Consider the following 14,673-nt stretch of genomic DNA (forward strand, 5'->3'; position numbering starts at 1 on the left):
CTATGAATGCATAATCTTATACAAGTATGTAAGTAATTGTAAGTATGATCATTGAATGTTAAATGGATATTACATGGTGGTGAAAATATAGTGTACTTTGTGTGATATATAACTTACCTTGATTGTATGAAATATATGACTATATTATATACGGAATACAAAGGTAATTTACCTTAACGGGGTGGAAAAAGTTAGGAAAAATTGGCAAAATTAGAGGAATGGGCAAATTGTTAAGGGAATACAAGGGAGTATAGCTGGGCTATGGAATACCATTGATTAACTCGCTAGAGTGACACCGTGATGACAGTCTATCGACTCTATGGAACGACACCGTGATGATGATTATCAACTGGCTCACTAGAGTGAAATAGTGATGAGGGTCCTTCGACTCTGTAGAGCGACACCATGACGACAGTAAGGTCCTTCGGACCAACATCGTGGAAATGATTATTAGGTTTTTAGGCGACACCTCAAAAGAAGTTATATTGTATAAGACCATAACTCGACTATGACAATAAAGGGAGTCTGTCAGGACGTTAAACATGGGTTCCTACTGTGTAAGACCATAGCTCGGCTATGGCAACAAAAGGGGTATACCAAGACATTAAACATGAGGTCATACTGTGTAAGACCTTAATGGGGCTATGGCGTTAGGTAAAATCCACCAAAACACTAAGCTAGGAAGTTGGGAAGACAAGGTAAGAGAGATATTTGTATGACTCACACAGAGAGTAGCGTGATCGGATGAATATGACACGTTTGAGAACACAAATAAACGAGTTAGTCCAAGGACCGACCAATTTATGAAAATGAGAAACGTGAGTAGAAATGTTTGTGAATGCAGTTAAGCCTGTTGATACGGGATTACGCCAAACTATTATGAAAAGGAAACCGTAATATATGATTCTTAACCATGCAGAAAGAAATAGGAGGGATCACTAAGGCAACCAAAGATGGATAAGTCCGTTGAGGTTTGCTTAGAGATAATGACCGCTCGAACAGTCTGACTGGTAGAGTCTATTAGGAATTTACAGAGAGGAAGAATGTTTGACTAAGATTAGGTAACGCCAGATAGACCACATGGGGATAAAAGAAGAAGAATTCTACCAAGGGCTACCTTGGGCAGATAATCCATCGAAAAGTGGCAGAGGGTAAGGATCATTAGGAACTATCTATTAAACCCAAATTTTTAGAAGATTGTGAACATGGTGAACTAGTAGCATAGGATTAGATTGTAAAGTACAGATCTACTAGGATGATGAGGCTTTCGCTCAATTAGCTTATCAACATGTTTATTATTATGAGTTTGGACTGGAGAAAGTGTTGAGGTGGAAAATCCTAAGTTTATTCTAGTATTGGATAAATGGACTAAGGCAAGGATCCCAATTTAAAAAGAACATAAGTGGAAGACAGCTAGTGGTTGATAAACTGTAATTTATACATATTTTTACTTCATGTTAAACGCATTTTATGGATGATTTCCCATTAGAATTAGTGAATTTGATGCTCCTAATGCTTTAATTTCATGTTTTATACTTAGGAGAGCGAAAGGAACGAGAAACGGGCTAAAAACGGAAAAATGGGCCAAAGTACGAAATCAACACGACCTGGACTTCCTTACACAGGTAGCCCACACGGTCGTGTCAATTTGGCAGAATTGAAGCACGACTCACACGGGTAGAACACGCCCGTGCCATTCTAACAGGCTCAAACACGGCCTGAAATAATCGCACATGGGAGTGTCACAAGAGCGTGTTCCTACTGAGCCCAAGTTGAGTCCAATTCGGAAAAGGCCACTTTTAAGGGCTCTTAGGCATTCTAAAGCCTATAAATACACCCTAGAGGAGGAAGAAAGAGGACACACAGAATAGGGAGTAAGGAATTACCCCAAGGAAGCCGATTGATCCATCTCAGAAGCCGGATTCATCATCAAGATTGAAGATCTCTCCTCAATTTCCCCTTTAGGAGTTTTGGGTTTTCTTTATGTTTTGTATTCTTTATTATTCTGAAATGTTTTTTTATCTAGTTATGAACTAAAACCCTTAAATACCTAAGGGGAATGAAACCTAAGACGAATCTTGTTATTATTTTCTGAATTGTATGATAAATATTTAACTTGTTCTTAATTATGTGTTCTTAATTCTTGTTTTGATATCCCAGGATACTAAGTCAAGATAAGCTCTTATTCAGATGAGGAATAGACCCTGTCTAAGAGTACATTTGTCATAAATAAGCGGAGTTGTTTGCACGCCTAAACATAGGGTGACAAGATTTTGCCGGATTAGGGAGAAACCTAATAAGGGGATCCATAAATCGAGTTAATGCAACCCTAGGGTGTTAATTAGAGAAAGGTCTCAATTATTCAATCTAAGGATTAGACGTTATTAGTCTTGAATAGGGATAATAACATAACTTAGGGATCTCTACGGAACAAGTTAAATGAATAAATCGTTCGATTCAGGGTCAGAATAACAACTGCAGTCTAGGTGGATTTTTCCTTAGGTATTGTCTTAATTCAATCGATTTTCCCAAAAGCAATTCGCCAATTCTATTCTCTATAAGTTCTTAGTTTAGATAATTAGTTAGTTAAAACAAAACCTCTTTATTCCTAGGCTAGATAACAAAAAGATAGTCATTACTAGTACTTTTAGTTCTTTTGGGTTCGACAATCCGGTCTTGCTAAAACTTTACTACTGTTTGATAGGTACGCTTGCCTACATCACGATAATAGTTAGTTTCAAGAACGATTAATTATAAATATTTAAAACCTACCATGAAACCACGCGATCAGTGGTAAACAACGAACATTATGTCCAAGTGTATGGATAATTATGGAAGTTAAGCTTGTTAAGGTTTAAAGAAAACTGGGATGAGGCACAATCAGGCTAATACCATAAAGAACCATTATTGTAAAGAACATACTTATGTCTAAGATAGAGATTAAGTCCGCCAACGGTGTGTTGCGGATCAAGGCATTGACCACGTTGGTGAAATTTGTGGAAGGCCAATGATAAACAGAGAGTTTGAAATCTCTACTTTAAATTTTACTTCTTGAAGACTTCAAAACAATGCTGTTACATTGTTTTATAAAATCTCACTAAGTTCATCTGAACTTATGATTATACTGCCTTAAATGCAAGATTAAAATTATCGTAGATGTTGTGGGAGAGGACTAAACTGGACATCGTCATTTTTGTGCGTAGGGCGTGGTAGTCGTATCATGCAAATAAAGGGGCACCCCTAAAGGCTACACCTCGGGGATTAAATTGGATTTGTCAGTGATCTAAACTTAAGTCAGAATTGTAAATATTGCATTTGCAAAAATTTTAAATTTCGAATGTTGTGATTTATAGCTGAAGCTAAATCTTGTAATTTGATAGAGTCAAAAATTTTAAACAAGTCAGTCTAGAAGTCTTGTTAAGTTACTCACGTTGATTGTAACATTTGATACCCGGACCCTTTGATTGGATTAGGTAAAAGATGTTACAATTTTAGTGTCTGTTTGTTTACATATAAAAGGTTTTACGAAAAATGTTTTCTGCATTTTCCTATGTTTGTTTCACAAAAAACAGCTTGGTCAACAGAAAATGATTTACAGGTCAATGTAAAATAAGTCCTTTTTTCCTATAAAATGACTTACCCTTTTGAAAAGCGTAAGTCATTTTCCGAAAAAGAGCTCCTAGGTAATTTTATTTTATATAAAATTAACTTAAATTAAGTTTAATATTATTATATTGATAATAATTTTTATTCTTATTTTTAAAAATATTTGAAATTATTAAAATATTAATATAAAATATTATATGTGTCAATATTATTAAACATACATATTTAATTATTTATATTTAGTCATATAATAAACTATTAATATAATTTATTAAAATAAACTCAATTAAATAATGAAAAGATAAGAAAATCTTAAACGATGTTTATTTAATTGAAAATGCTTTTATTAAATATTTTAAAAATTTGCCAAACAATATAAAATATTTTACATAGATTTATCCAAACACAAAAAATATTAACCTTTTGAAAAATAAATCCTTTTCCATAAATCATTTTCTGAAGCCATTTTAGTGAAATAAAAAGACTCTTAGAGGTATCAGAGCTTCAATTTAGCCGATCCTCTGGACATGAAAAATTAAGAAGAACCCCTATACGCATATCACGATAGATTTGGCTTAGTCTCTCATGCTATTATATAAGATTAATGTGTTTTATGGAAATGGATGCGGTTGTGCGAATTATTGAAGTCGGCATTGAGCGCACTATAACATAATATTTATCAATTTCTCCATAATTGATATAATTGCACTTTCTAATTGATATAATTACACATTTAGTCCTCACTATTTATGTATTTTATGAATTTAATTTTAATTATAATTAATTCAACAAATTTAACCCTTTATATTTACAAATTTCATCAATTTATAACATGAGAAGGCAAAAACTGGATAATTATTCGTCTTTAGATCTTAGAATTTAGACATATTTGGAGATGATTTAAAAGAAAAGCTTCTTTAGAACGACTATAACATAAAGAGCAAAATTTCTTTCAAAAAATTTGTAACACCCCTATCCCGTATCCGTCGCCGGAATAGGTAAAGGAGCATTACCGCACTTCAAACTCATATCAAAACAGTAAAAATTTTTTCATTTTCTTGAAGTAAAGATCATTCAATTGGATAATTGCTAGACACAACCAGGGATAAAATTTAAAAAACTTATAAAAGTAAACATTCGTAAGATGTCATATTCGCATAGCTTATATACATTAACCAAAATATCCTCCCACTACTAGTCTATTCTATACATGCCATAAGATAATCCAAAACATAGCAGTACCAAACAGTGGATAGTGATAGTGTGACTAGTTGTTGACGATCCCCGAGCCTGTAGCTTCCAAATGAGATCTATAAAATAGAGGAAACAAAGTAAACGGAGTAAGCATTACAGTGCTTAGTAAGTTTTAAGCAGTGTCAACAGATAACAATCAAATTATAACATAGTTGTTCGTATTTTTATTTCACTCTTCCTTCGGGCATACCATCCCTTTACCGAATATGCACATCTCATCATATATAATAGGCAGATAAATTCTCACTTGATAGTGATCTCTTATAAACATAGGTACATTACATATTTTCACCTAACTTTCCACATTGACCAAATGCACAATAATCATAGAACAGTCTTATTACTTTACTCACATGTACATCACATAACGACCTTGTGATTTAGTCCAAATCAAGCTTAAATATAATCTCAAAATACATACCTGACCAACTTAACGCATTGAACGTATTTATTACCAATTGTTACTGTGAAGTCGTATAATCTTATGCTTTACTCGAATCTTTAGCGAAACCTTTAGCTCGAATAGTCCCCACACGTAGTTATCGGGTCTTACCCGGACAAAATCTCCACACGTAGTCATCGGGTCTTACCCGGAATATATTTCCAAGTTTCATGTACATTTAATCACATGTTACAACATTCACATCGACTGTCATATTTGTAATTCATTTGCCTCATCAAATATCTAATAATACACACCTTTCACATTTGGTCATTCGGCCACAATATAGACACATCTCCTACATATTTCACATTAGCCATTCGGCTTTACCAAATATACATATCTCATATATATTTCACATTAGCCATTCGGCTTTACCACATATATATATCTCATATATATTTCACATTAGCCATTCGGCTTTACCACATATATATATCCCATACATATTTCATATTAGCCATTCGGCTTTACCACATATACATATCCCATACATATTTCACACTAGCCATTCGGCTTTACCACATATACATATCTCATACATATTTCACACTAGCCATTCGGCTTTACCACATATACATATCTCATATATATTTCACAGTAGCCATTCGGCTTTACCACATATATATATCTCATATATATTTCACATTAGCCATTCGGCTTTACCACATATATATATCCCATACATATTTCACACTAGCCATTCGGCTTTACCACATATACATATCTCATACATATTTCACACTAGCCATTCGGCTTTACCACACATATATATATTTGTCTTGTACATCAATTTCAGCAATAGCTTATAAGCAACTCAAATAGTTTCATCAATGTTTACAACAAAATCACATATTCACTACAAGCTGTTTTCCTGAGCAATAGTCACTAAATTATTTATAACTGGAGCTACAAAACTCAAAAACAATTGCCGTTAATTTTCCCTGAATATAGACTCATATATCTTCCATCCATAAAATTTTCAGAATTTTAGGTTTGGCCAATAAATACCAGATTTTTCTTAAAGTTTCCCCTGTTTCACTATTTGACTAATCTGACCAGTCTTCACTACAAATCAAATTTCTCATTGTACAGAATTCGTTTACTTTCTCTTTTCCCCTATCCGACTTTGATCCTCTTTGCTCTTAAGCTTAAGTAAAACAATAGATTTGCTTAAGTACTTAACTAATATTATTCACTTAACAATCACATTTGGCAATCACATATCATTTAATCTACATCTAAAACAATAGATTTCAATATGTATCATATTTAATAAAACATGCCATGATTCGATTTCATGCTTATTTAATTTATATCTAATTCACATTCACAAGTAAAGAGTCACTTAATTTATCATGCTTCCTTATACATGAATTTAATCATATTGCCGAATGTCCTTATGTGTACATGGTACATACATAAGGCATATATATATATACCTATATATGACCATTACAATTTAAACATTTAATCATAATCGGCAACCTTTATTTCAACTATTTAAAGTGCAAACATCAATTAACAAACAAACATTATCAACCCATTTTTATTACACGTTTTCCCCAACTTAACACCCCCAAATTATCAAACTTTAACAAGTTTAAAACTCATCTAATGACCATTTATAAACTAAGACATCAACCATTCAAATTCAACTCATCACAACATGGCCGAATACACATTTCTCCTACTTCCATTCTAAATAAAAGTTTATCAAGCTTCCATCTTCATTTAACTATGTACCATTTAGAACTATCAATACTTTACACCCTTTAACAAATTATAATCAATTACCAAATGCATCTTTGACAATTTAAACCACACAACTCAAATTCTTACAATTTAAGCTTAGAAATTTCTATTCATGTAAATTTTAGCAACATGGAGTCCATTAAACACTCCAAAATTCCATTTGAACAACAATTGTTCAACCTTCTAGTATAATTTCAATCTGACAGAAGCATTATTTAACATTCAGTTGTTTTATTAGACCATCCGAATAGCTTAATTAACACCAATTTATAGCCCTTGAACAATGAATTAAACGCATTCGATTAGCAACAAAAACTAATATTCAACAACCATTGTTTTTTTTATTTCAAACATGCAGCAGACCAATTCCTCCACATATTACAAGACATTCAAATCAGCATTTACATGCTGGAAAAATTTGTTTTCAAGTCGCAGCTTCTAGCATCATTTATGCATTTAATTGTCAAATTGTTACGTCACTACTAAAAACTGAAACTTAGTAAGAATAACATAATATTTTAGCTATTAAACTCAATTTATCAACCCCTAATCGGCATGAAAATAGAAGCATTAATTTGTTCAAATTTTGGACAAGATAACGAAGGCACAAAATTGGACAAGAGTAATTTTACAACTAATCAAAGAGCTTTTCTTTTCTACAACCCGCATTCATGCCTTCCAACCACAATCCATCATCATTTTCTTTACAACAAAGTTAAAGATAGAGGGAGCTTAGAAAACTTACCAACTTAGGATACAACTCTTAAACAAGCTAAATCCTTAGTTTCTTTCAACATGCAAACTGTCTCCATTTTTCTTTTTGTTGCATTCTCTTCTTCTTCTTCGATGGATTACTGAGTTACTTGAAATTTCAGCTACCTAACTAGCTAAAATCATAGTTTTTCCTCCTTCTAGCCATCTTCTAAGCCAAAAATTAAAGCAACCAAACTTTCTTCTTCCTCCTCAAGTCACGGCAATGGAGGAGCAAGGGTGAGACAACTTTGGTTTCTCCTCCCATTAACTAGTATTTTATTATTTCTCACACAACATTTTAACACAAAATGTTTATAATATGTTTTAACCCCTAGCATGGCCGGCCACTACCTAACATTTTGGGTAATTTGACATGCAAGTACAAGCATTTCTAACATGCATTAATAGATCCTTATAGATTAACCTATCACATTTCAAAAGTGTCACACATAAGTCCTATTTAATAAAATTCACTTTCAATTAACAAAATTCAAACATGAAATATTCACACATGCATATATACATATAATAAGCATCAAGTATGACGGTTAATTATTTTATGACTCGGTTTTGTGGTCCCAAACCACTTTCCGACTAGGGTCACATTAGGGGTGTCACAACTCTTCCCCCCTTTAGGGATTTTCGTCCTCGAAAATTTCTACCGATGCATAGTTTAGGATAACGTCCTCTTATTGAATTATATCCATATAAACATTAGCTCATCGATAGCAATTGTAATTCATTACTGATTTCGCATCAATCTATAAAATCATTTTCTTATCTTAAAACAAATACATAAACATTTCTACAAGTATGCACATATATCTCATTTTCTTGATTTCATAAGCAATAATCACTTAATTTAATTCACAAATGCATTTCAAACACATATTAAGCACATATTAACATGTATAATTCACATCATCAACCCACATATTTGTAACCCACATTTTCATTCATGTATAAGCTGTGACCTGACCGAAAGTACACATATACTCAAACATCCCAATAAATATCCTTTATAACTCCATCATATCTCACTATTCAACTTAACCTATTTCCAACAGAAAATCGACTTCCCATACCGAACATTGAATTCATTTAGCACATTCAACCATCATTAACGATACCAGTATACAATCGATTTGGCATAAAGCCTCATATAGTATACCGCATGGAATTTATTTTAGCACATAACCCATATATCCAAAATTATCAGCATTCATAAAAAAAAAATTTTTTTACAGACTTTCAAATGTTGAACTTAATCGAAATAATTTCTTGAACATGATTAACAAAAATAGGGGTCATTTAGCAATAGCACATATGACTTCATATACCAAGCATCCCAAAACTAAATCAGAACACATTTATAACATGAATTCATTTCTTAACAACATATCCACCATCTTAAATCAATGCCTTCGCTTCCATACGAGGTCTTACATGAATCTTGTTTTACTCACTTAATGTCTCATCGACCGATCTTGCACACATAGTGCTCGGTTGAAGAACTCGCACTCTCAGTGCCTCTAATCATTTGCACACATAGTGCCCCTATTCATTTGTTGTTACACATTGAAATGACTTAACCAAGTCTATAAACATCATGTATGTACACCTTTAAACATATCCTTTCATTTAAATTTGAATTGTATAGTAATGAACACTTAAACTTTGCTCAAATTACCAAGCACGAAGCCTACTAGGCACGGCGTCTTAATACACATCACCAAATAGATTGCTCTTCGGGACCTAGCCCGGATATAACACCAAAGACGAATGCTCTTCGGACTTAACCTCGTATAACTCTAGCACGAATGCTCTTGAGACTTAGCCCGGTATATCACTAGCACGAATGCTCTTCGGGACTTAGCCCAGATATATCACTAGCACGAATGCTCTTCGGGACTTAGCCCGGATATATCACTAGCACGAATGCTCTTCGGGACTTAGCCCGGATATATCACTAGCACGAATGCTCTTCGGGACTTAGCCCAGATATATCACTCTCAATTCTCATGTACATATACACATATAGCAATACACATTAGTATATTATTTACATTACTTGAATACAAACACAACATGCTTATCGCTCATTTAACTTCCAGTTCTATAGCCACATACAAAAATCACATTTATAGTCATAACACTCTTTCAAAATTGCATCACTTATACCCTTATAATTCAATCCAAATCGAAATTCAAATACGAGTACATGATAGTACCTGATCAACTTAATAATTTAGGCATATCTAAGTGAAGTTATATCGCAAATTCTCATAGTCAGAAGCTTGCTACAGCTCGATCGGGATCAAGATTCATTACAATACAACAAACACATTTTAATAGTCAAAAATCATCACACTATCATTTTATCACTTTATGGCATGTATAAATAGACTCACGCGTGCTACGTTAGTCCTAGAATCGACTAAACTATAGCTCTGATACCAATAAATTGTAACACCCCTATCCCGTATCCGTCGCCAGAATAGGTAAAGGGGCATTACCGCACTTCAAACTCATATCAAAACAGTAAAAAAATTTTCATTTTCTTGAAGTAAAGATCATTCAATTGGATAATTGCTAGACACAACCAGGGATAAAATTTAAAAAACATATAAAAGTAAACATTCATAAGATGTGATATTCGCATAGCTTATATACATTAACCAAAATATCCTCCCACTACTAGTCTATTCTATACATGCCATAAGATAATCCAAAACATAGCAGTACCAAACAGTGGATAGTGATAGTGTGACTAGTTGTTGACGATCCCCGAGCCTGTAGCTTCCAAATGAGATCTATAAAACAGAGGAAACAAAGTAAACGGAGTAAGCATTACAATGCTTAGTAAGTTTTAAGCAGTGTTAACAGATAACAATCAAATTATAACATAGTTGTTCGTATTTTTATTTCACTCTTCCTTCTGGCATACCATCCCTTTACCGAATATGCACATCTCATCATATATAATAGGCAGATAAATTCTCACTTGATAGTGATCTCTTATAAACATAGGTACATTACATATTTTCACCTAACTTTCCACATTGACCAAATGCACAATAATCATAGAACAGTCTTATTGCTTTACTCACATGTACATCACATAACGACCTTGTGATTTAGTCCAAATCAAGCTTAAATATAATCTCAAAATACATACCTGACCAACTTAACGCATTGAACGTATTTATTACCAATTGTTACTGTGAAGTCGTATAATCTTATACTTTACTCGAATCTTCAGCGAAACCTTTAGCTCGAATAGTCCCCACACGTAGTTATCGGGTCTTGCCCGGACAAAATCTCCACACGTAGTCATCGGGTCCTACCCGGAATATATTTCCAAGTTTCATGTACATTTAATCACATGTTACAACATTCACATCGACTGTCATATTAGTAATTCATTTGCCTCATCAAATATCTAATAATACACACCTTTCACATTTGGTCATTCGGCCGCAATATAGACACATCTCCTACATATTTCACATTAGCCATTTGGCTTTACCAAATATACATATCTTATATATATTTCACATTAGCCATTCGGCTTTACCACATATATATATCTCATATATATTTCACATTAGCCATTCGGCTTTACCACATATATATATCCCATGCATATTTCATATTAGCCATTCGGCTTTACCACATATACATATCTCATACATATTTCACACTAGCCATTCGGCTTTACCACATATACATATCTCATACATATTTCACACTAGCCATTCGGCTTTACCACATATATATATCTCATATATATTTCACATTAGCCATTCGGCTTTACCACATATATATATCCCATACATATTTCATATTAGCCATTCGGCTTTACCACATATACATATCTCATACATATTTCACACTAGCCATTCGGCTTTACCACATATACATATCTCATACATATTTCACACTAGCCATTCGGCTTTACCACACATATATATATTTGTCTTGTACATCAATTTCAGCACTAGCTTATAAGCAACTCAAATAGTTTCATCAATGTTTACAACAAAATCACATATTCACTACAAGTTGTTTTCCTGAGAAATAGTCACTAAATTATTTATAACTGGAGCTACAAAACTCAAATCAATTGCCATTAATTTTCCCTGAATATAGACTCATATATCTTCCATCCATAAAATTTTCAGAATTTTAGGTTTTGCCAATCAATACTAGATTTTTCTTAAAGTTTCCCCTATTTCACTGTTTGACTAATCTGACCAGTCTTCACTACGAATAAAATTTCTCATTGTACAGAATTCAAAATATGTTCTATTTGATTTCATTTGAAACTAGACTCATTAAGGAGTCTAAGCATATAAATTTTATCTTGTAACCATTTTTGTACAAATTATAGTGATTGTCTAAAAACAGAACAGGGATTTTGAGTCATTCGACAATCGCCTCACACAACTTTAAATATCTCTTTATAGGAAATTTCTTTGCTTACACGGTCCCTTTTATAAGAAACTAGACTAATTAATCTTTGATTACATATTTTATTCATCCTATAATTCCACACAAAAATTTATAGTGATTTTCTAAAATCACGTTACTCTTCTTGTCCTAAGCAAATTATTACAATTTGCTCTTAAATTTCCAAGTCCAAACACTTATGAACTTACCATTTGAGTTTAAGACATATCATGGCCACATCATATCTTATTAAATCAACTCATTATGTCCTATTATGAATGAATTTACTCAATGTTTAATCACTTAAAACTTACCTCGGAAGTGGTCGACGACTAGATATCCACGGTTACTTTCTCTTTTCCCCTATCCGACTTTGATCCTCTTTGCTCTTAAGCTTAAGTAAAACAATAGATTTGCTTAAGTACTTAACTAATATTATTCACTTAACAATCACATTTGGCAATCACATATCATTTAATCTACATCTAAAACAATAGATTTCAATATGTATCATATTTAATAAAACATGCCATGATTCGATTTCATGCTTATTTAATTTATATCTAATTCACATTCACAAGTAAAGAGTCACTTAATTTATCATGCTTCCTTATACATGAATTTAATCATATTGCCGAATGTCCTTATGTGTACATGGTACATACATAAGGCATATATATATACCTATATATGACCATTACAATTTAAACATTTAATCATAATCGGCAAGCTTTATTTCAACTATTTAAGGTGCAAACATCAATTAACAAACAAACATTATCAACCCATTTTTATTACACGTTTTCCCCAACTTAACACCCCCAAATTATCAAACTTTAACAAGTTTAAAACTCATCTAATGACCATTTATAAACTAAGACATCAACCATTCAAATTCAACTCATCACAACATGGCCGAATACACATTTCTCCTACTTCCATTCTAAATAAAAGTTTATCAAGCTTCCATCTTCATTTAACTATGTACCATTTAGAACTATCAATACTTTACACCCTTTAACAAATTATAATCAATTGCCAAATGCATCTTTGACAATTTAAACCACACAACTCAAATTCTTACAATTTAAGCTTAGAAATTTCTATTCATGTAAATTTTAGCAACATGGAGTCCATTAAACACTCCAAAATTCCATTTGAACAACAATTGTTCAACCTTCTAGCATAATTTCAATCTGACACTAGCATTATTTAACATTCAGTTGTTTTATTAGACCATCCGAATAGCTTAATTAACACCAATTTATAGCCCTTGAACAATGAATTAAACCCATTCGATTAACAACAAAACTAATATTCAACAACCATTGTTTTCTTTTATTTCAAACATGCAGTGAGACCAATTCCTCCACATATTACAAGACATTCAAATCAGCATTTACATGCTGAAATTTTTTTTCAAGTCGCAGCTTCAGCAGTCATTTATGCATTTAATTGTCAAATTGTTACGTCACTACTAACAACTAAAACTTAGTAAGAATAACATAATATTTTAGCTATTAGACTCAATTTATCAACCCCTAATCGGCATGAAAATAGAATCATTAATTTGTTCAAATTTTGGACAAAGATAACGAAGGCACAAAATTGACAAGAGTAATTTTACAACTAATCAAAGAGCTTTTCTTTTCTACAACCCGCATTCATGCCTTCCAACCACAATCCATCATCATTTTCTTTACAACAAAGTTAAAGATAGAGGGAGCTTAGAAAACTTACCAACTTAGGATACAACTCTTAAACAAGCTAAATCCTTAGTTTCCTTCAACATGCAAACTGCTCCATTTTTCTCTTTGTTGCGACCCTCTTCTTCTTCTTCGATGGATTACCGAGTTACTTGAAATTTCAGCTACCTAACTAGCTAAAATCATAGTTTTTCCTCCTTCTAGCCATATTCTAAGCCAAAAATTAAAGCAACCAAACTTTCTTCTTCCTCCCTCAAGTCACGGCAATGGAGGAGCAAGGGTGAGACAACTTTGGTTTCTCCTCCCATTAACTAGTATTTTATTATTTCTCACACAACATTTTAACACAAAATGTTTATAATATGTTTGAACCCCTAGCATGGCCGGCCACTACCTAACATTTTGGGTAATTTGACATGCAAGAACAAGCATTTCCTAACATGCATTAATAGATCCTTATAGATTAACCTATCACATTTCAAAAGTGTCACACATAAGTCCTATTTAATAAAATTCACTTTCAATTAACAAAATTCAAACATGAAATTTTCACACATGCATATATACATATAATAAGTATCAAGTATGACGGTTAATTATTTTTATGACTCGGTTTTGTGGTCCCGAAACCACTTTTCGACTAGGGTCACATTAGGGGTGTCACAAAATTTCTCAACAGACATTTATGATCACTACCTTAATTGC

The sequence above is a fragment of the Gossypium arboreum genome, chromosome 3 (genome assembly GCF_025698485.1).
Source record: "Gossypium arboreum isolate Shixiya-1 chromosome 3, ASM2569848v2, whole genome shotgun sequence".
Taxonomy (NCBI): domain Eukaryota; kingdom Viridiplantae; phylum Streptophyta; class Magnoliopsida; order Malvales; family Malvaceae; genus Gossypium; species Gossypium arboreum.